Source organism: Carassius auratus, unplaced genomic scaffold, assembly GCF_003368295.1.
Source record: "Carassius auratus strain Wakin unplaced genomic scaffold, ASM336829v1 scaf_tig00021713, whole genome shotgun sequence".
Taxonomy (NCBI): domain Eukaryota; kingdom Metazoa; phylum Chordata; class Actinopteri; order Cypriniformes; family Cyprinidae; genus Carassius; species Carassius auratus.
This window is the reverse complement of record NW_020525130.1, coordinates 83234-107929: the sequence shown is the minus strand read 5'-3', so window position 1 is coordinate 107929 and position 24696 is coordinate 83234. Positions and strand designations below refer to the sequence as shown.

Here is a 24696-nt window from a genome sequence, read left to right as displayed (position 1 = left end):
TGAGCTTAACCACACTTGATTAATGCATGAGAACAAACCTTACGGGTCAAATCTGCGTGGACTTTCTGGAAGGACAGAAATGTCTCAGGTTTCGAAGATGAACAAAAGTGTTCTGGTTTAGACCAACATGGGTGAGTAATTTATGACAGAATTTTCATTTTTGGGTGAACTACAGTACAGCATGCCTTCAAATTTAATTGTATAATCGCCACTTATTCCAATAATCAAAGCATGCCATTGTCAAACTGCATTTATAATTCATTGCTTATTCAATAATGTTAGCAGGCCTAATACCATTTAAGCTGCTTAGCAATGAAGTTATTTTGCTTGAACAAGAGGGAATGTTTTCATCTCATATTTCTAGTATGAATCACCAAGCTGGTTATCACTGGCACTACTCTATCATTTAAAACACAATGATGAACAGAAAGTATTATTTAAACTATGAATGATAGCATGCTATAGTTGCTTATCTGAAAATACTCATTTGGACATTCAGATGATTATGAAATAGAATGACTCACACTACGGTCGTCATCCTCGCTCTCATGTGGGTGCGATGAAGCGGACTCCGTCTACAGCCTCTTCGAACCCTGGGCAGGCCTGGGCCAGCAGAGCCTGGGTGAGGGACCGTAGGGGGCTGCGGCTTTGCCCGAGTAGAGCCAGAGCTTTGCAAAGGATTGAACCTCCTTCCCTGGCCTCTCTCCCTCCTTCCCTTATCCCATTTAGTCCATCTGTCGACCCCCCTCCACCACCCCCAACACCCAACTCTGCCCCAAACTGTTTAACTGAGGCCCGGTTTACATAGCATGTGCACGCTTCATGTTCTCTTTGCTCCCCGTTGAAGAGCCACCCAGGCCCAGCCCCGCCATGAGCCCAGCTGCCAGACCCCCTCTCCCACCTTCCTGCTGTTCGTTGGCACGCCGGCGTTGGCGCAAACGCTGCCGCTCGCTGCTGTTGCGTGGCTGCCGCATGAAGAGCAAGGCGGGTTAACTTGTTGAGGAACACCAACTTCACCCATGGAGGCATTGGTGTGTGTGGTGGGCGACCGATGATGCACGTTCAGCACGCACACGCTTGTCACAATGGAGAATGTGACAAGCACCATGGTGAACATCAGATACTTCCCGACCAGAGGGACGTCAAGAGACGTGGGCGGCACGATTTGGAGATCAGGCAGCAGGAACACAGTGAGGGCCAGGAGCACAGAGATGCAGAGTGTCATCTTCTCCCCGCAGTCCGATGGAAGGTAGAACACTAGGATGGCCAGCGAGGTGATGAGGACACAAGGTATGATGAGGTTGATGGTGTAAAAGGGGGTTTGCGCCGGATGATGAAGTCATAGGTGATGTCTACATAGGTTGGGTCTGAGGGGTTTCTCGTTTCGACGGCCGGGGAGAGCAATGATGTCCCACTCGCCGCTGGGTGTGAAATCGTCCATGCTAGCCACATCCGCACCGCAGAACCAGGTCCACTTCTGTGCGGTCATAGGTCCACGAGCGGAAACTCAGCGTGCAGTTCTGCTGGTCGAAAGGGAAGTGCTTCACCTCAATTTTACAGGCACTCTTATAGATCGCTGGTGCAACCAGAAGACGCTTCCATCGTAGGAAACGACAGCATTGGAGTAGAAAGACACCCTCATACATGCCCATCAGCACTGATGGGAAAGGAGAAAGAGTGGTTAAGAGATGGTTTATTCTTCAAAGTAAGCTTTATCAGTAGCATTTGTGGCATAATGTTGATTGTAACATAAAATTATTAAGGGGGGTGCTTTCACAGTTGGTTCGATTGCCTGGTCAGAACCCAAGTACAATTGATCCCCTGTACCCTACCTGGATGGGTTCACACTGTATTTTTTGGTTCTGGTACGTTTGCGTCATCAGAGTGGCAGCTATTTACCCCTTCTGCTAGGAAACGACTATGCAGGAGAAAATGGCGACATAAATGGATAAAGGGTGCTTGCTCACCTCACTTCTGTACTTTGGATTCTGAAAAACTGTTGTTGTTTCCAAAGCACTAACACATAACGGCACGCATGTCTATTTGTCACAAATGTAATGCAAAGAACGCGCGAGTCAGTTTCTGCTGAAGGTGAGCGGTTTGCAGCACTTCAGACACGCTTGTCAGGAAAGTGAGACAACACATGATGCACAGTTTGGCCTATTCATTTGTCATCAATAGCGGTTCACTTCTGTGATTTAATACAATTGTGCATTTACATCAGAAATAAACTGCACCAGAGTTTGCATATACTCTACCCCATGCAGACCATCCCCTTAGACAGACTCAGGTGTGGTTCGCGGGTGTGCAGTCGAGTAAAAAAAAAAAAAAAGCGTTCACATTATCCGAATGAAACAAACTCTGATGTCAAATGAAACCAGGTGCACACCAAACGTGCTAGTGTGAAAGCCCGCTTGGGCACAAATTGATACAGTAACATAAACAGCAACCACATTTATAAATTTGTCTTTAAAAGGTTTACAATTATTTAGTTTAAATTGTCCTTTTTCAGGTGGGACTACTTTTCTAGGTGGATAAACTTTTGGTCATTTATTACTGATTGCTTCATGCAAACAGTGCTTTACAACTTCACAGTGGTACAACCTTTTGTAAGTTTCATCACATTTGCTAGGTATATAATCCAGAAAATATCCTAACAGTAGTAAAAAATTTAACTCCAATCTGCTGAGAACATTTTTTGAAACCTTAGCGTTTGGGGCCTGTTTGTGGGTGTTTCTGCGCAAGGTTTATCAATAATACATAAAGACAAACATAGGAGAGAAGCTTGTGTTAATTAGGTTGAATTTAAAGCATCTTCCACTACTTGACATGACAGTGAAAGAGGAGGAACATGCTTTATTTACAGTGAGGTCAAGTAATGTGACACGGGAACACCACTGAGACAAAGACTGATAAGCAGGGATGATATCTACCCTCCAATGACAGAGGAAAGGAATAGGTAATGGAAAGAAATGATCAGATACCATAAAGACCATAAATACACAAAAACGGGGTGATCTTTGAGACTTACTTGTTGTAAAGAACAACATCAGGTAACCAAATATGTTTGGAGGGAAGACGGACCTTCTTCATGCCATCAAACTCATCTGGGTTCCATATTAGCCGATAGTCCTGCCACTCCTGAGGACAGAGTGAAAATAAATAACCAAGATCATCCCTGAAGAAAGCAATCCATTAGGATTAACATTCATGTCAACGGCAGAATAAACGGCTACTTTGAAGGCTGTCAATGGAGAAAGGTGTGTTTTTGCAGCCAGATAATGTAGTTACACCTAGTAGCACAAGTTTACAGCAAAACCTTGACTCTTTGGATAAATCTGAAATACACAATCAATGTATAGCCTTTCCCACCACATTTTCCTCCTCATGTTATGAAAATGTCATTTCCATTTCTCATTGACCTGTGAACAGGAGGTGTAACCAATTCTACATGCTGTTAAGTTCATGTTCATCTGTCACACACACCGCTGCTCTCAGTCAATTAACAGTATATTTAGCGTATGTATAAATGATCTGTCACTTTTCATTACTAATAGAAATGTCCTAATATACTAGATTAGAAGATTAGAAATAATGACTTGAGGCCATAAATGCTGCAGACTGCAAATGAGAGCTGTCAAAAGGCGTAGCCTAGCTAACGGTCGTCATATTAATACACACAAAAAGAGTGATAAATGTCTAATGATGGTCATTTAACACACTTCCTGATGGGTTTTGGTCAGATACTGTAACTAATGTTATTATACTACATTTTTTACTCTGACACACCAATCCCATACACATACACTCTGGATAGGAAAGACACACACTGTGGCAAATCTTCCTGGGTAACCTGTACTGACAGCGGCAATAACTCCAGCCAACTGACATCTATGGTCATAGGGACCATGAGCAGATGATTCAGAGAGGGGGTGACAGAAAAAATGGAGAATGGGACAGAAAAAAGAGATGTGTAAGAGAGTACTGTATCTGTACAAACATATTTCCATGGGTTGTTTTGTATGTAAAAACAGCTTGTGAGATACTGATGATTAACTGACATTACAATTCAAACTGAGAGTGAATATTCTGCATATTCACACTCATACCCACATGTTTGTTTGTTTTTATAATTATGGTAGGAGAATTTTTATTATTGATACCTGTTGATATTAGCTATTTAATTGTGAATGTTAATCTAAGTTAATCTTTAGAAAAATTAATAATATTTAAATTTGAATATAAATCAGTGGAAAATCTACAACAATTATAGAAAAAACAAAAGTGTCCGTAAAACCGAACATGTGGAAAATAAAATAGGGCATGAGTAATGTAAGTATTGACTGACCTGTGTAAGCCAGACGTTGGTGGTCATGATCTGTTCTCTCTCATGCTGTGTAGAAAAAAAAGACAGAAAAAGAAAAACACAACATTAACTACAACTTAATAATTAAAATAAATAACTATAATACTATATAATAAAAATATACCTGTATTTTTGAAACACACTTTTATTTTTTCCAACATTTATTCAAATGTATATAATATAATAAAAATATAATATAATATAATATAATATAATATAATATAATATAATATAATATAATATAATATAATATAATATAATATAATATAATATAAAGAAAGTATTCATCATGGTTCATAATTTGATCTCTGCTTTTATTGACTTCAAGGCTACATTCCTAAGCATAATGGTTCTTTTATGGATTAAGGACGATAAGAAGCACCCCTCCAGAGATGAATTATACAGGAATGACACCACTTTCATCCTTTCAGCCCAGGTAAGTGAGCTGTTGATTTACAGTCCATTACAAGCATGAAGGAAGCATGTAACCGGCTGACAGCTGAGCAGTTAACTTTAAATGATGAGTGATCAGTAAGCATGGGAAATTTGCTGCACCTGTGGGAAAAGAGCTGGCTATTTCCTGTTGTCCATACTCACTTCTTACTGCATACTGACATAATTTTACTACATTTTATTAAATCATGCTAATATAGAGGCCTCTGAGCCTAAGTTCATTATGTCACAGCTCCATTCAAGGCCTAAGTAGGCTTAATGAGCTAAGACACTCAATACCACATTGAAAACCAACCAAATTTGGAAAAAGAAGAGATCTTGATTAGACAAGAGGGTTTCATTAAATGCTTTGGCTCTGTCACTGCTGACAAATTTGATTGAACTCTTCTGAAGGGAACTAGCATTATGATTAAGTGAAGTACAATTTGTAAGGATGATAAAAGAGGCACAGCATGTACAAAAACTAGACAAGTTTAGAGAAACCTTTATTTGCATGCATATTGTATGTAAATATGAGAGAATAAAATGTAAACATGTCTACTGACCACACTGATGAGCTGTGCCAGCGAGACCATTAACTGTACTGTCACCAGTTCTGAACCATTAGTCGCTGGTCGGATCAGTTTGTTGTAATGGGCTGGATTAAGAAGATGCTCCACCAGTCTCTCTTCTGTATCTGCCCCATCACTGCCTGTAAAAGATATACTGTATATCAATATGCATCCCACATTTCATAAATATTCCCATTTTTGGGTGTGGAATCTGCTGTGTTCCTGTGGCTCAGTGGTAGAGCATTGTGTTAGCAGTGCAAATGGTTTTGGGTTCAATTCCCAGGGAACACACATACTAAAAAAAATATAAATATACCCTGAATGCACTGTAAGTCGCTTTGGATAAAAGCGTCTGCTAAATGTTATGTTATGCTGTGTAGTTTTGAGGCACAGCTGCAAAACACAAAAATCATCCTCTCAGGAGAACAGCCTGGATTCATGAATCATAACAAAATGTAACTCTTCATGGAAACCACAGAGAAAAATACAATAAACAGAGAAAGGGTGTAGAGCAAATCCAAAAATACTACTGACCTTAATGTGTATCAGTCACTCCTCTCTTCCTTCTATCCTAATGTCTCCACTGCTAAAAGGACATACTACCATAACAAAATTAACAATTCGTCTAACTTTCGCATGCTTTTTAAAACATTTTCCTCGCTCATTTGACCTCCTCCTCCACCTCTTGCATCGACTCTAGTAGCTGATGACTTTGCCACGTTTTTCATTAATAAAATTAAAAACATCAGTGGACAATTTTCCACACCACAATCCGTCAAGCACATCTGACCAGCATCTCTGGTCTCCACAGAAATCGTTGTCAAGAGAATGGCAAAGAAACTGTCTTTTGTACATATATATGGACCAGAATGAACTCAAAAAGACTTATAAATGAATCAGTCCATCGCTTCAATCCATATTCATTTATGTGTAACCCACACATTCGACTATCATGTTATAATCACTTAATGTGTATGTCTTTTAATAACTATGTGATTGCTTAAGGATACATGGTCATGTCTAGTATCTACGTAATCGAATTTGCTTGCTTGAATTAGTCCACACAATCATTTATTTGTCACATGTATCATATTCTGGTTATAGGAATCATGTCCAAAATTACACCCTGCAAGAGTGGGAAAATTCAGACCACATGCTTGGTAAGATAAACATATGATTTATGATACCCCCGAGCCAAGACAATATCTGTTTTGTCAAGACAACAGTTGAGGTGTGGCCAACAGGCCACTTTAAATACTCAGGACACCATAAAATCTTGCTTTTAGTCATGCCTGCTTTTAGTATGCTTTTAGTTTGCTTTTAGCTTTTAGCTTTGCTACCTAGCTTTAGCTTTTAGCCATGCTCTTAGTCATCACTGTCAGCTGTTCTTTGAGCGCGGTTCCAGCGTGCTTCGGCCTGCCTGCTGCTACTTAGCCACGATGAGAAGAAACACCACCTAGTCTCGTCAAACTTTACTTCTTTTCTTTTCCGTTTGAGAGTTTCATGTTCTGAGTTAGGTTTTGTAATGTCTATTTTCAACTTCAACCCGCACACACAACTCCATCTTCAGCCAACGCCCAAACACGGGTTTCCCAAGACATCACTTCAACGACTACTGAACTTCCAGCTAATCAGCGACATCGGAAAAACAAAGGGGACTCCCTTTTCACAGGAGACGCAAGTAACCTCCAGACTGTGACCTTTACTGGTGTATATAATATAATTTTAACCTCATTGAGGAACTCAATGCGAGGGCTAATTACGTGATTGATGGTTGTTCATGTCTATGCAATTTAACGTATTTCTGTAAACTTGGGATTCCATATTTCCATTCTCTTAAACTCATCTTTCCCTAACTTTCGATCTTCCTGCAACTTGTGTGAATGTGTGAGTGCGTGCGTTTATGTGTTAGATTAGTTTATATGTCTTAGATTTATCTAATAAATCCTTATTCATATTGAAAACAGAAGTATCTGGTGTTTTGTGCTTACAAGTTAATGTCTTAAACTGCCGATCTTGTTACTGTGCTAATTGATAGTGTTTTCACTATACTTTGGATATTAATATCCAGCGCAGATTTGATGTTAAACGGCTCGTTCAGTGAATCGCAGGTGCGTCTCAATGATCAGCCGTGAAATGATCTGTTCAAATTCCCTTTAAAATCTTAAATGATTCCCTTTGAGCTAAATTGACCTGTTTCCCTTACATCCGCTTGATCCTATTCCCTCTCATCTCCTTCAAGCCATTTCTCCTGCAGTTGTGCCTGCACTCACTCACATTATTAACATATCCCTCCACACTGGTGTTTTTCCCTCAACATTTAAACAAGCTCGTATAACTCCACTACTTAAGAAACCAACCCTCAACCCATCTCTTTTAGAGAACTACAGACCAGTTTCCCTTCTTCCTTCTTGGACCACTTCTCTTCTCTGTCTACATGGCATCATTAGGTTCTGTCATTCAGAAACATGGCTTTTCATACCACTGCATACACACTCAACTCTGCCTCTCATTCTATCCTGATGATCCGACAGTAGCTGCTTGCATCTCAGCTTGTCTAACAGACATTTCTTGCTGGATGAAGGACCATAACCTTCAACTCAACCTTGCCACGACAGAACTGCTTGTGGTTCCAGCAAACCCATCATTTCATCACAATTTCACCATCCAGTTAGGCACATCAACCATAACTCCTTCAAAAATTATTGAAAATCAGCTACTAACTTTCTCAGACCATATTGCTAAAACTGTCTGATCAAGAAGATCAGGCCCTTTCTTTCGGAACATGCTTCAAAACTCCTTCAAGAATCTTCAAGAATTGACTTAAAGCACATCTCTTCCATTTTTATTTGACCCTCTAACTTTAGCACTTACTATTCTAATTCTATTTAAAAAAAAAAAATCTAACTAGCTTTCTAATCTTTTGCAGTCTAACTGTATTATTTTTGTTTATTATACAATTAACAAAAGCAAAAAAAAAAGACCTCTAACACAAGCTTGCTCTATTCTTTTTCTATTCTGTTTTCTTTTTATTTGTTATATTATTTAAAAGCCAGTGCTACATGTACTGCATTTAAGCTCACTGAGACTTGTTATAGCACTTGTATATCATTGCTCTTTTGTTGATCTTGATTGCTTCCATTGTCCTCATTTGTAAGTCACTTTGGATAAAAGCATCTGCTAAATGCCTAAATGTAAATGTAATGTAAATGTAAACACATAAATGACTCAGTGACCAACAGATAAGGAACAGCAGCTTTCACAGGGTTTGTACAGAAACTGCAAAATGAAATTCCAGGACTTTCAAGGACTACCTTTTTGGTTTTCAAGGACTAAAATCAGAGATCTTACTTATCAAACTATTTTGTTATGACTTTCCAAATTCTAATAAAGTAATAAGACAGCACAAAAGCATGGCAACTTTAACATTTGAAAGCATATTATGGCAAATTTATCGCTTTCCTTATTCAAACTGATTATTTTTCATGAATATGACTGAACTGAAAAATAAAATCTGTATCATACACTTGGGAAATTATGAGCTATATCACCACTTATCAACACTACGGTGAATGACATTTAGCTCACGAGATAAAGAGATACTTGGTTTACTAGAATGAGACAATATTTTAATACTATTTTTAAGATTTTTTTTAAAATGACAAAATATTTTTCTTTTAATCATACAAATCAAAACATGCAGTTGTATTTTTAAATATTTTAATTAATCTAGGTCCACCTGCAAACTCAGAGCGAGGGGTTAAACTTTTATTTTAAAATCATGGTGTACAACAAATTGCATACTTAGAAATAGGGCTGCTCCGATCACGATCGGCCGATCGTTATGCGCATCTCGTCAGTAAAGCCGGTTCTCCAATCAGCGGTAAATTCCATCAGGTGCGTGACTTCACAGCATATGCACAGGAGGAGTTTTCTGGTCTGACCGGCTGAGAAGGAGATGCGCTCCATCCATTACTAAAAAGTAGTATACTTCAAGTTTATTTTACTAAGTTTACTTAAGTAAAGTTCAAGTATATTTTTAAGCATACTTTATGTAGCAAGTATAAAAATATCAGTGTTCTAGTAGTATACTTGTAAGTGTACTGTTTCAATATTCCTTGGGACTAAAATGGCCCACTTTCTAGTATATAAAAGTATGGTTTAAGTATACTTTAAGTATAACAGTAGCAAACTTTGAGTACACAACTAGTTTACCTCTATGTCTGTAGTTTGTACTGCAATTATACTAAAAGTGAACTTATAGGTTTAATGATAGTTTACTAATTAAATACTTTGTACACTTTGAAGTATAGTCTCAGTAAACTACTAGTTTAGTAGTTTTATACTACAAGTATATAAGTATACTAAGTTTTCTTTAAGTGAACTTTACATCATACTTTATGTATACAACTATGTCCATATTTAGGTTTTAATGTGTATATATTTTGTTGTATGAATATCTGAACATACAAAACACCCAAAGAAAGAACAGAGTATCTGCTTGTAAACAAAAACATTTTATTCTAGCTTCATGTATTGTTTTTTTAAACACTTTAATGTGTTTCATAAAAAATAAAGAAATAACATTTTTAACACAAAGCTGAAAAAAGATAATGAATTAGATTCAGAATGATAATCAAAATGTAGACACCCCAAAGCTTGACTGTAATTATTACCTCTTCATCAGTTGACATTTTATTCCATAACATTACAGTTTTGATGCTGTTTCATTTCAGATGATCGTGTTACATGTGCTAGTATCTGGTGTTTCTTTTTTCTTCTTCACTTGTTTTTTTTTCTTTTTTTTGTGGAAATTCTGTGCAGAAGATGTGTACTAGCACCCTCTATCGTATAATAATGAAAACACGGATTCTAGGAATAGCTCAAATATATTAGAATAGAATAGAATAGAATATAATTTTTGTAAGTATATGTCAAGTATACTTAAATGTCATTTTAAGTATATCTATGAGGAGTACATGAAGCCCATTTCTGAGAAGTACATTAAAATTAAACAAAAAGCATACTTTCCTATTTTTAGCACACATGAATAAACTTATTTTTCGTAAGGGATGCTAGTAAATGGTAACAGTGCAACAAAACACATGCCAGACATTATAAGCGTTACCAAATAAAACCCAAACAGCACATGCAATAAAATACCAAACAATATAATGTGAGCATTATCAAAAGTTTTACCACAAACACAACTTACTGGCTACTAATATCGCGAGACCACTTTTCACATCAAGTAGTAATATCGTGAGATCTCGTGCAGTGCTAAAAGCCAGGCGAAACTGCTCTGTATTTATATCAGACACAGTGCATTGTTCATTTTGTGTAAAAAGATTGTTTTATCAAGGGAAAAGATGATATTATTTCATATATACTGCTCTTTAAAATTTCAAGTACTTTTCAAGTACCTTCTCAAAAATATGTTGAGGGTTTTCCAGGTTAAATTTAAAAAAGTCAGATTTACGTAGACTACTTCTAGCACTTTGAGCACCTTGTACGAACCCCGAATCAGCTTTTGGCAGGATAGCAGAAAAGCACTGCCTCAAATCTCCTTTATTTCTGAGAGTGACAGGCAAGCACCGATCATGCATTGTTATAAAAACCTGGTTGCATGCTTCCAGCAATTGATTAATAGCACCTAAAGATCAATCCAGTGAGATGGCTGTATTCATCAAATCAAGTAAAATTAGTTTTCCCCACTTGAGTCCCACCAAAATGAATCAACACAGAACATGGCATATTTGCAATCTTTAGATAAAATGACTATGTGTACACTTATAACAAACAATTCAAATATTCTCTTTCACATTGCACTAAGAGACAGTGTAGCATTTTGGTCTCCACCTCTCTCATCTTCTTGATTTTTCCTTTCTCAGGGTTAGCATAATACATTTCTTCTGTCTCTCTCTCTAACTACTCATTCATCCTGTTCTCTGTTCCCGCTGTCTTATTTTCTTGTCCTTGCTGCTCTTGTTATGTTCAGTGGACAGGAAAGATGTTTCAACTGCACTGATCAATAAAGACTAATCACACAACATTAACTCTTTCTTTTTCCTCTGTGCTCATGTCCACCTGTACATGCTTTAAATCTCTCTGTCTCTGTTTAAATGCAGTATCCCCTTTCCACTCAGTTTCGCTTTTTTATTGCTTCTGTCTTAAATAGGTCATGACATGAGAAATTAATTTTTCCTTTAAGTTCTGACATATAAGTGGTCTTTGTACCATTAAGTCACCCTGCAAGTTACAAAACTTAAAATGTCCTCCTCATTGTGAACAGTATTTAATCAATCTCCAAAAACGGCTATTGTGGAATCTGTGACATGACACAGGCAAATATCTTTCTGCATAAGACATTGATGAATAATTATGCAACATCGCACCAAAGATCCTGTCCACTGGTGTTTAGCCGCTCTGTCTACACCAGACATTAACGGTGCATTGTGACAAAAGCAGACAGGACTCATTATATATACATAGTATATACATAGTATACAGATGCAGGTTTAGATTTTGATGTTCAAGTTTTGCAAGTTTCAGATTTTCTCCTCATGCTTGAGCCACTCCTTAAACATAACATTTAAAAAAAAATACTTTCATGTCATGGCCCCTTTAAAAAAGACCATGAGAGATTGAGATAGTGTTACATAACACCTTTCCTCATACATTTAAATACCTCTTACATAATCTGTAAGATGTTACATGTAAAAAATAGAAAACAAAATTAAAAATAAGATTTTTTATATAGAAGATGAAGTTTATTTTTTTATATGAAGATGCTGCATAACAGATACTTACATATTATTAGAAGACAACACTGAGTAGCAATCAAGGATATCAAACAATCACCTTTTGAACAGAATCATTTGTGTAATTTTAGTATATTTAAATATTTACTGTAACATCATCAGGGCGGAAATAAATAAAAAAATTCAGATAAAGTGAAAAAGAAATCTGCAACTGATGTGTTAACTGTTAAGTAGAACTATAGGCTATATTGGCTTTGTATGTAGAATGCTTGATCAAAGTCACATTAAATGCTTTTACATTGTTACCAAATATATATATATATATATATATATATATATATATATATATATATATATATATATATATATTTAATAATAAGAAGAATAAACAAAATGTATCACAATTTCCACAAAAATAAAAAGAATTAAGAATTAAATCAGCATATGATTTCTGAAGGATCATGTGACACTGAAGACTGGAGTATAGTGATTGCAGAAAATTCCTCTTTGCATCACAGGAATAAAATAATTTGTAAATATTTTCAAATAGAAAACTGTTATTTTACATTTTATTATTATTTAATAATATTAGTCTTTTTACTGTACTTTATTTATTTTACTTTTTAGTCAAATAAATGTAGCCATGGTGAGCATAAGAGACTTCTTTCAGAAACATTGAAAAATCATACCTCCCCAAAATATTTTTCAACCAAACTTAAGGGGCCTATTCTTTCTAAACGCAAAGTGTGAAGCGCACTGCGCAGGTGCACTCAGGGCGTGTCCAAATCCACTTTTGCTATTTTAACGATGGAAAAACGGTTGGCATGCCCGGACGCATGGTCTAAACGGGTTGTCCCTATTCTCTTAATGAGTAATGGGTGTTTTTTTGGGCGTAACGTGAAATAAAACAATCAGAGTCTCATCTTCCATTCCATTTAAGAGCCAGTTGTGCTCATGCCATGACGGATTTGCTATTTACACGGCAGAATTTGGCAAGCACAAAGACAGAACGTGTCTCTGAGATGAAACGGAGCTGCTCGTGTGCGAGCAAATAGATCCATAAATACATACGATGACTATCCATTATGACATGTAGGCATTTATGTATATATATATATATATATATATATATATATATATATATATATATATATATATATATATAATTAGCCTACAAAAAATCTTATGCATTGCAATCCTTACATTTTTTACATTTGGCATGTTTGTGTGCTGCTGTGCGTCCCTGTGTTTAATGAGTGTTTAATAAGCAGCGTGTACGCCTTGTTGCGGACCTGCCTATACTAACACGCTATTTAAATAACAAAGAACAAACATTGCACCAGACTTTAGACCAAGTTTGAGTTGGTCTATGGCACAGTCTATTTTCAGCTCCTTAAAATAGCATTGCGCTAGCAATGCGCCTGAACATGCGCCTTTAATCAAGCTCCAGAAACAGCTACAGCCATTCAGTCTCTTCACAGAAACATGTTAGGTAGAACTGGGCATACCTGTTCTGTTTCAGAATTATAATATACAAAGCAAGGTTCATATAGAAAAGGTTAACTGATCTTGACTGGCCTGCACAAAGCTTGAACTCCACTGAACATCTTTGGGGATGAATTAAGATCACAACTGCACATAAATAGGAGCAAATCCCTGGATCAATGTATCTTCCTCAAGTATGAAGCCTTCCTAGAAGACTGAAGGCTATTACAACAGCAGAAGACCAACCCCTTATGTCTGTCCATGGTTTTGAAATGACGTTTGTTGATGTTTAGCAAATGCTGCAAAGACTATCCTCATTTCCATTTCTCTCTCTTCCCTCTCTCTCTCCTTTTCAAGACAATGTTGTGCTGGGTTGTGTTGAGGCAGAAGGTATTTTAATAAATCAGCATGTTTTCTCTTCATCTTTGATCCTCTCTCTGTGAGTTTGCTGTGCTATATAAAGCCATGCAGTAGGGTGGTGTCTTTTCCAGCTCTTTATAAGTGCTTATAATGTTTCCATGTGCTTTGGCTTGTGTGGAGAAAAATATTTGAAACTACTAGTTTAAATGCCATCTCTTGGTCTGAGAAACATGTGCCCAAAGCAGCAATACCACATATACTGTATAAAGAATTTGATCTGCCATGAATATGTTTTCAAAGCAAATAATAATGTTTTTATTTTAAATAATATAAATAATAGCCTAATATATATTTTAGTAAATTATATTAACCAACTACAGTACATTGTCATTCATCAATCCATGTAGTATCCACATAGAATTTTTCACACGTTTTTTATAAATTCCTTACAAAATATAATGACAGCAATCATTTTTACATAATTTTCTTTCAAAGACATAACCCACCAAAAACATATATAAATTGTCATAATTTAAAAGAAAAAATACTATGGAAGTAAATGGGAACTAAAATGTTTTGTTTACCAACATTCTACAAAATATTTTTTTTTTGTTCAGCAAAAGTAAGTCATACAGGTTTGGAACAGCATGAGGATAAATAAATTATGACAAAATGTTAATTTTTTGGTGGACTACATCTTTATTCTTTTCCCCATTCTTTTTAAACCACATTTATGTAGGTTAGTTCACATACTAGGGCAATATTGACGAGCCTCTTCTCGTCGACTATTAGGAGGCAGCCCTTTAGTCGACGAGAAGAGGCTTGGTCGACTAAAATTTAATTAGTCACTTAGTCGCAGAAAAAAAATCCACAGGAAATGGTGAGGTCATGCAGTCTGTGACAGACAGATCATTAACGGCTCAAATATAGCTTATCATCTCAAATATGTAAGTAGTAGCAACTTTACATGGCCGCTCAATCTAATATTAACCTAGAAAAATGTGCGCTATTCAAGTGTCTTTGCAGAGGGTGAAAACTGAACAGATTGCACGCTCACAGCAGGACAGATGGAGGCGCCGATGTGGTCACTTGCTCTTAAAATAGTCTGTCATTTTGGTCATACAGATAAGAGTAATACATCTTTTGAATCTGTAAAGCCTCTACATTTATTTGTGTGCACTCACAATAACAACAAAACATTGTGCTTTTGTAAAATAATGAAAGCAAACAGGATGTGCTTACTGCCGTCTCGGCCTCTGTGAATTTGAGTGCTTAACTCTGTGTATACTTGCTTTACAGACATGAAAAATATAGGCCTATCGTTAGAGTGAAATGAGACAATTCAAATCTGAAAAAAACTAATATTCTCAGATTATGTAATCCATATGAAACTTGCATGCAGGCGCATCCACTACTGTGAAGATGACGAGTCAGTGTCACCGAATTCATCTCTTAAGCCGAAATCACAGAAAACACTAGTTTATCAAAAGATTATTAAAATGTAAATACAGTTTAATCTGACTATTTTCCCTGACACATTTATCATTACTTCCACTGGTGTGCTGTGGCAAGATTTATGTGTGCGCTTGAGCGCTTATTAGACTATGTAGGCAATAAAGGGTTCATTAGCTTGATTTAAATGGTTTATTAATAAATGTGTGGTTAGTCGACTAATGCTTAAAATAAATGACTACTAGTCAAACAGAAAAATCTTTAGTCGAGGGCAGCCCTATCACATACACACACATGCATAGGGGCGGCTTCTCCATTAGGGCAATTGGGTGACGCACCACTGAAGGAAAGGAAGGGATTTTTTTTCCTTTTACATTTTTCTTTAACAACCACAGTGTTACACTAGCTTTCACTATTCTAGACTGTTTGCGCTGACTCTAAAAAGTCCAATCAACGGCGAGTCGTGTTGTGTGTAGTACCGCCCCTTTTTGGGCGATTTCTGTCAAACTGAGAATCGCCCCGAGTGCTCTCATAGACTTCCATTCAAAGATCATTTTTTTCGAACTGCAGCCACTGCGATGCAATCTCAATGAGTTCCGGAGAGCAAGCCCTAACGTGCTTTCATCATCGTGTGTAACTTTAACTTGTGTAACGACTGGTGGGAACAGCGACATCCAATAATATTGAAAAACTATTTTGAATTTTAACAACAAGAAAAAAAAAGAAAAACTACTTTAATATCTTTATCAAAAACAGAGAGACGGGGACAGCTATGCCTTTGTCAGCTGAACTTGATCAACATCATGGCGAACGTTACCTCAGCGCAGATTAATTCTATCATGTCATTGAAAGAAATACTATTTATTCGTCGTAGCAATAAGGATAAATTGGTAATTAAAGAATTAGGACAACCAATCATCAAACAAGTATCTACATAGGGCGTGAAGTCGTATAAAGTAAAAGTTTTTTTTGGAAAAACCACATCCTGGCATCAGTCTTCATTTGATGCTGCTGTTAACACGCATATAGAAACATAAGGAGAGCAATAGATTGATTCCTAATGTCAGTTTATTTTTAATTAATACTATAGTAGTTCAGTTCCCTTTACATCTTTAACTAGCCATGAATTTATCAATTGAATGGGTGACCTTTCCTCATTAATCGAGCAAACATTTGCCCCCGAGAGAACTGGCAGGAGCCACCACTGCACATTCATATACACATTCATTCATACACATATAAATAGATAGTATTTTAATGCATGAATGAAATATCAAAGATGTCAAACATATAAAAAAAGCTAATTTGCATGTGGTGTTCATGCTCTACATTCAGCTGTAAGTAGCTGCTAAATATCCCCTGCACAAAATAGTCTCTCCATACAGGGTATTATATACATATTTGTGCTATATTTATTCGCTGCATTTCTACAGTACATGCCTTCGGAGAGAAGTCGATTCAGTAGGAATAGGATGATGTATTTTAGACAGATGCTTAGAGCTGATGGTATTGATCTGAGCACTCATAACAGTGAAAGCTTGCAAAGACGGGCCAAACAAATTGCTGGCCATAGAATGCTATTGAGTTACATCACATTCACATTGCATCACACATACTGCATCCATTCCACAAGGACACGAGGGGAGTCGGCTTCATAAGCTCATCTGGCTGACATTGTCTTCTATACAGCATAATCCTGCCTGACAATATGTCTCCAAATTCTACCTGTCAGAATTTAATTTTGATGTCACTTTTTCATTTACCAGAGGAATTAGAAATTTCTCAAAATCATTATTTCAGAATTTGTCATTTTATATCATATAATGTAATAAGAATCATATGTAGATGTTCTTTCATTCTGTGCAATAAAACCGCATTAGCATTGCTGAAATATGCATGAAACATAATCGCAGCATTTGTGCACATCAGCCTTTAAGCAGTTCAACAACACTCTTATTCAGCTTTGAGTGTACAGTGCCCTCTTTAAATGTGCTGTAAAAGGATTAATAGCACTCTGGACCTGCTTCATTGTTATGCTTCCCTTCATACATTTTCTGCTGTTTCTGGCTTCCTTCTGTACCATCCCTACTGTATATGCTCCATAGACACAAAATGGTTCTGAAAATTGAGTGTTTACAATTAGTCCAGCTTGTGTTGTTATGTCTGGCTGACTTGGAATGGCTTGTCTGAGCTTGCTTGCGCTCATCTAAAATGAACATTGGCTTGGCAACACATGGGCACATCTGGATTAAAACGGCAGCTCATCAGAAATGAATACACCTGACCATCAAGGCCCTGTTGTCCTACTTTTGTTTAAATATTTAACATAAAGAAATGCATTAATTATTATTAAGTGTTGACCACCACAATAGTACACTTATAGGTGTTTTATTTTGCTTTAGCAATGTATAATCCATATTAATATAAAAATACATTTCTGTATTCATTTTTATTAGATTTCTTTCTCAAATAATAATTTTATTTTGAATGCATTAAAAACTGAATTTGATGAATATAAGATTGGACTCTTTAATTAATTATTAATGGTAGCTGTTTTAGTTGTTTAGCTTGTTTTTCATAGTCAAATTATAAAGCTCTACTGTTAACAGCCTTTTGCCATGGCATCCAAAAAGCTAAAGGTTAAAAAGCCTCTTTTTCTCTCCACATTACTTGCTTGTGTTCTCTTTCTGTCCCCCAGGAAAATACTTGACATCTCAGAAAACATCATAGTCTGTCTTTCTCCGCAAATAATCTGGACATGTGTTTTGCCTGATGAAAGAACATAATAAACAAAAGGTCAACACAGAATAAATAAGGTAATGAGTTCTGAATATTCATAAGGTCTTTGCTGAATCAGAGTTATGTGCTGTTTACCTCACTTTTTTCAACATTTATGGCAATTCATATTTTCTTTCTAAATCATTATGAAAAATTATATGAAAAAGAAATAAAATATTGCTTTAATGTCAACCAAAAACTGAAGAAACTCAATGTAATGTATAGTATTGTATAATATACATGTCAATGGTTATTTAATGGCTTCACAATGAAAGTATGTGAATACAGTAATATGTGTGTAAATACATTAATATGGTACCATATGCAATGTTACCATGCAGCCAGCTTAAAATTGCAGCAATCTGTTTCTCTTCCTCTGTCTGTTTAAGGGGTCCATGGCATGAAAAGGCGGAAGACCTCTAATTTACTCTTATTTTACATTTTAGATATTCCAACTACTGTAGAAGATTAGTATGCAAGACATGCTGGTTGGATATCTGTGTGAAATTGAAACCTGAGTGAAATCTCAGTATCATTTGCTGGCTGTTGAAATGGTCTGTGGATCAGAGATATGAAGCAGACCAGAGTGCCAGATCACTGCCGTATCTAGATGGGCTAAAGTGTTGAGCCAGTATGACTGGCATAGAGATCAGATGACAAGAGCGCAATGTAAGCATGTTAAATGCACATATAAGCCACAATATCTACATGAAACTGCGAGAGAAAGAGAAAGAGAGAGAGAGAGAGAGAGAGATGTAAGATAAATAGAAAGGAAAGAAAAATGTTTTTTTTTTTATTTCAATGCACTTTTATGCTTACCAAGGCTGCATTTTTTTTTTCAAAAATACAGTAAAAACATTCATATTGTGAAAAATTATTCAAATTTGAAAGTTTTGAAAGATATTTTTTACTTTTTTATAAATAAATGTTAATTTGAAAAATAAATCAAATAAATAAATAAGTTATTTCAAAAAATAGATATAAATGTCTTCATTGTCACTTTTAATCATTTTAATGTGCCCTTGGTACATAAAAGTAGACATTTAAAAAATAATAAAGATAATAATAAATAAATAAATAAATAAATAAATAAATAAATAAATAAATAAATAAATTGAATGTACACCAAACTTTTAAATGGTAGTGCAGATTTATAAAAGATGATTATCATTTCATGCTCATTTCATTCTTACATTTCACTGTAAACCACATATATCATTTACATGCAATTTCAATGCATGGGACCTTTACAGCTTCAAAAATCATGCAAACTTCAGAGCAAACGTAGCATAAAATTGCCCATAAAGCTTAAAATGTATATATTCAAAATCTTCTTCCTAACACTACTTGGTGTATTAATGAGAGAAGTGATGTCCGATTGGTTGATTTTGATGTAAGAAAGTAAGCCATACAAGTTTGGAACGACATGAGTGTGAGTAAATGATGACGGAACTTCCATTTCTGAGTGAACTATAGTAGACACTCTCATAGGCATGGTAGGGTTTGGGATTGGTATATGTACTAAAAGAAGATGCCAGTATGTCCTTGAAAGTCATTTGAGAGTCAGTGTGTTTAACCAAAAGTAAGGGAGAGACACATACTCTGCGAGGGGGAGTGAGTGTGCACTGATGTGTGAATAATAAACACTAAAAATAGACCAGGAGGTGAACCTCCCATCCGCACCTACACTCACTACTCTTTATTGACCCCTCAAAACGCACATCTCTTTATGCATGTGTGCAAATGGGAAAGACAGTGATACACGCCTGGGCAAGTTTGCGTAAATGTAATTTGATTAGTTTGCAAGCCTGCAGCTTTGAGATCTGTCTCGTTCTTGAAGAAACACACCAAACGCTGTCCACTGTTTCTCACTTGACTGTTCCACAGCCGCTTCCAGCAGCACTGTCTCTTCTCTCAACAAGTCAGTGTGCTCTGTTTGAAAACATCCATCCATCTCATCTTTAACTTATGTAGTGGTATGTTGTAAAGGTGATTCCTGTGCGTGAGTTTGTAGCAGAGCTATAATGCAGGAGGTGGAGAGGGCTTGACCCTCTGTGTCTCCACCATCGATCTGCCGGTAGATAAAGGTGGGCCATAAGTCATTCCACAACAGGTTTTGTCATTTTTTATGGCTCCCTCAAGGCAGAATGGGAATTTAGTCCAAATCACTGCCAAATCTGCTCTTCCTTAATAAAGAGGCCAAATAGAGCCACGTTCAACGATGCAGAGTCAGGACCGACTTGCTGACATCAATTACAGTTAATGCGTGGGCAGAATGGACAAGGTGAGAGGAATTGAATATTGATTCATCATATATTTTGACTGGGTGGGTGCCTATGAATACTGTGCCCTCCTATCACTATCACATTTTATTTAATATTACTAACTCAAACTGATTATATTGTTAAACTAAATTATATTGAACTTTTACTAAATAAATTACGTAAAATGTGGCGGAAGCAGTGCTAAAAAGGGATAGTTCACCCAAAAATGAAAATTCTGTCCTTTACTCACCCTCATGTCATTCCAAACACAAAATACTTTCATTCTTTTTCATTCATCAACACAAATTAAGATATTTTTGATGAAACCTGAGAGATTTTTGTCCCTCCAAACATTGACACTTCAAATATAAGTAAAATAAATCTGTATTTGAAAATAAATCTGTATGAATTGAGCAGTTTCATCCAAGTTTTCTGAAGAGACACGATCACCTTATTTGGTCAAGAGATTTGGTTTAGGTCTTTTATTCACATATAAACATTGTGTCTCTTCAGAAGACACAATCTGTATAAGTATTAATCTCAATACACAAGGAATGCTATCATGATGCCTTCATTAACTTTTTGAAGCATCACAATTTTGGAAGAATCACTCAGGTTTCATTACAAATATCTGTGTTTCAAAGATGAACAAAGTCTTATGGGTTTTAATGTCATGATCACAGAATTTACATTTTTGGGTGAGCTTTCCCTTTAAACTTTCCACTGCAATATTTTATACTAGTTCATCAACAGAACAGAAACTTAAAATTGGTAATGCAAAGCATGGCAACTTTTATTCTGACAAGAGTTTTATTATCTAAAATACCATATAATACCATATTTCTCAAAAGATGATCTCAACAAGAGCTAAACTTGTCCTACAGGTCAGTGCTTGTGACCTGATGGCACCACAGACCACTGCTATTCTCCTTATGTGTTTATTACTGTACATAACCCTAATCATTTAGACACTGGATACATGTCTGTTCATCACCTTTTTTAGTCCTCTTTAGTTAATGGTTATATATAATGGCAGTGGCTCAGTGGTTCATGTCTACAAACAGGAAGGTTGGTGGTTAGATCCCCGGCTCCACCTGACCAAGTGTCGAGGTGTCCTTGAGCAAGACACCTAACCCCAGCTGCTCCCGATGAGCTGGATGGCGCCTTGAATGGCAGACACCGCAGTCGGTGTGTGAATGTGTGAGTGTATGGGTGAATGTGAGGCAAAATTGTAAAGCGCTTTGGATGGCCATGTGGTCTGTTGAAAGCGTTATTTAAATGCAGTCCATTTACCATTAATATGATTGGGTGGGTTACTGCATTAACTGACTAATAATACACTAGTAAGTATAATACACTATGCTGATGTACTAGTACTAAATCTATCCTTATGTTGCTGCTAAGAGAATCTTAACATGCTTATACCACGAGTAAAACAGGGCTGTGGGATGGTGGCGCAAGGACCCTCCTCTTTTTTTGACCCTAACAAACCCTTTCACCACACATCAGACGGTTACACGTTCTTTTACTCATTTACTTGTAGTCTAAGTTAATTAACTGAATTAGCCTTCTGGGGTCTGACACTTAGAAAGGAGGACCTAAGCCGATTTCCACCAGCCCGCGATAATTGTGTGTGTGTGTGTGTGTGTGCGCGCGCATGCACATTTATTTATTTTTTCTTTAATACTAAGCTTGTTCACTTATAATTCTTGTTCTAACAATATGTTTCTAACAAGGGAATTGCAACCATTACATCATCACATTTTTTGCAGGTCAGCTGTGGTAAGATCTCAATGATCTGGATTTAAAGTGTGATGTTACATTTACTTCACCATTAAAGGAATAGTTCACACAAAAATAACAATTTACTGAAAACTGACTCACCCTGACAGGCCATCCATTCACTGGAGGTATTAAGGATTGTGTTATTATGGTTTACAGACTCATTTTTTGGGAATGGTTAAAAAAAAATAATAATAATGGAGTTGTTTCTTACAAACATGCAAGATTTTAATTGACAGACTGGATTATTGTGATATTTTAATCAGCTGTTCGGAATCTCATTCTGACGGCACCCATACACTGCAGAAGATAAATTGGTGAGCAAGTGATGCAATGCAAAATTTATCAAAATCTGTTCTGATAAAGAAACAAACTCATCTTGAATGACCTGAGTGTGAGTAAATTTTTTTTTTTTAGCAAATTTTCATTTTGGAGTCCTTTACTTTTTAACCTCTCTTGATCATTCAACTCTCCTGTTTATACAGTGACTGACCAAAGTAGTACAAAGGACCTCTAAATTATTTTCTGTTTCCAGGAGATACAGTTTCTGTATGTAAAATAATATACCTCTGTCCACTGTAATGGACTTTGATATGTGATAACTGGGCATTTCAATGGGGTTTTCCATAAAATTTTATTGCGATTACCTTTAATCATGATTTATTTACAAAAAATGAATTATGTGATTTTATTAAATTATATGAATTCAGAGCAACAGCAGCAGGGATTTATACTAAAGACAGCAAGATATGTGTGAAAATGTATGATGGGTAATATAATTAATAACATAATTCATTATGATAACCATACTATATGTTTTATTGTTGTTTTTTATTTTATACGTGTATCAAGAAATTGTCATTTACTTAGATGACTTTACAATACAACCCTAAATTCATGGTGGCAGATGTGTAACATCTGGATTAGAATCATTGCATTCTTGTTTTGAAGCTAAAAGAAACATCCAACTTCCCGTAGTGATTTAATAATGCATGCATCAGGCGGTTAAAGACCCATGCCTAATGTTTCCACACGCACACTTTCGCACCAAAAGCCATTTCTGCAACCTCGCTTTATGAACATGGCAATTTAACACAAGCTTTGCAAACATAACCGATCCATTCCTGCAAGGAAGTGCTGAGTGATAGACACAAATTAAATGTTATCTTCGTCAAGATGCGACCACAGAGAGACTTTAAAAATCACATCTCAGCAGCTGTGGCGGTTGCGGCTCATTGCAATAATGATGTGTATTATCATCCAGGCTTACAGTGCCATAACCGCTGCTCAGCACTTCTGCGCACAAAGAGAACCGCCGCCGTGATTTTATATTAATGCGCTACAGCACGCGCTGTGCGCAACTTACAAGACGAATGGAAATATGGACATAATGTATCCGTTAACACTCAGGTCACACATGAAATATTACCACATTACCAGAGTGACAGTATAGATTTATATTCCACCGCACAGCATCTCTCCATCTCCAAAAGAGCTACGGTTTGCTTCCAAACATCCATTCTTCTATATCAATATCATAAATGACTGTGCTCGTGCAGCAACCTTCATTACATTCCCCTGGTTCCGCGAATAAAAGCCTCAGAGTAGCGCTTCACCTGCTTTGACCAGATAACTTACTTTTCACAATGGCGAGGATGCAGAAGAGCGTCCACAGAGCCATCATCTCAGCGAGGACGGGGAAGCATCTGCCGCGCGTGAACTGCTCTCTCTCCCGTGCGCGCGTTTGGTCGTGCGTATCGGAGCGTGACTTTGTCGAGGTGGACGCGCGCCAGAAGATATTTTCTTTTTTCTCGACGTTATTCAGTACCTGGCATCGTAACTTCAGCGGCTGTAGGTTGCCGAATGCGTGGTTTTCCCCAGCGATGGAGTGGGAACGGTTTTATGAGCAGCCAGGTAGATGAAGGACTAGTCGCGGTGCTCGAGAGGAGATGTGACGAGATGACAGAAAGGGCGAAGGGGAGGGGCTGGGGGAGGCAGGCATACCTCAGATTCCCCTTCACTACATCCGGTTACATAGAATGTTTTCTTTTTTTCCCCCTTTTTTTTCACAGGACACTCACCATTTCATTTACAAGGTCATTTGGTCCACCTGAAGACTCACAGTACGTCTCAGAAGAGGCTTAACGTTTTGAAATATCAAAACCAGTTTCTTTGTCTAACTATGACTTGAAAAGTAATCCAAATATTTGAGATTACAATTACAATTTCCACAATAAACTAGTCATGAAAGGTGTGACTCATTCTATTGTAGATCTACTTCCCTCAAAATTGTCATCATAAGTGGTGGAGAATCGCACTTTGTGAGAGGTGTTTGAATTATAAGGTTAATTACTGTAGGTTCTCTATCTTAAACACTTTTTTATGATTGCAAAACATAAAATAAAAAAACATAATAACTGTTTATTATTTTTTTAACACAATAG

General features: G+C 36.6%; 1 pseudogene; it reads right to left on the bottom strand.

The window, feature by feature from the left end:
• Window positions 1-524: 524 nt before the first annotated feature.
• On the bottom strand, window positions 525-24398 carry LOC113077149 (neuronal acetylcholine receptor subunit beta-2-like; annotated as a pseudogene).
• Window positions 24399-24696: the final 298 nt, after the last annotated feature.